The sequence below is a fragment of the Engraulis encrasicolus genome, chromosome 20 (assembly GCF_034702125.1).
Source record: "Engraulis encrasicolus isolate BLACKSEA-1 chromosome 20, IST_EnEncr_1.0, whole genome shotgun sequence".
NCBI classification, from domain to species: Eukaryota; Metazoa; Chordata; class Actinopteri; order Clupeiformes; family Engraulidae; genus Engraulis; species Engraulis encrasicolus.
The window spans coordinates 34,933,237-34,933,566 of NC_085876.1; the positions used below are offsets into that span (position 1 = coordinate 34,933,237).

Here is a 330-nt window from a genome sequence, read left to right on the forward strand (position 1 = left end):
CAAAAATGTATCAATTTTGTTCTCTTCAATTCATCAATAACTCGTACTCGCACCCTAGAGGGCGTACGTTTCATATCGCTCACATAAGCGATGCTGTAGACTGCTCAACCATTGGTTTTCCCCGCGTGGGGTGGGCGTGGTTAAGGGAACCGCTCTTCTCACAAAACTAAACTGCTCTCCACGTCGTTTCCATTCAGCACCCGCGAGCCCATAACGGGACAGCCACGCATGACCCTATCGTTTCTTCATTTGATAAAGCTTTGTTGTTATAACTTCTCCAGTGTTTGAATGTCAATTCAGAACTGCCTGCAGCACTAAGGACACCCACCT

At 47.0% G+C, this 330-nt stretch overlaps 1 protein-coding gene across 1 annotated transcript in view; it reads left to right on the forward strand.

The window, feature by feature from the left end:
* Positions 1–200: 200 nt before the first annotated feature.
* Positions 201–330, forward strand: part of efna1a (ephrin-A1a) — a 29,046-nt gene continuing 28,916 nt past the window's right edge. Inside the window, exon 1 of the mRNA XM_063185809.1 lies at positions 201–330. This exon is cut by the window's right edge and continues 152 nt beyond it. The gene's annotated coding sequence lies outside the window, so the exon portion shown is untranslated.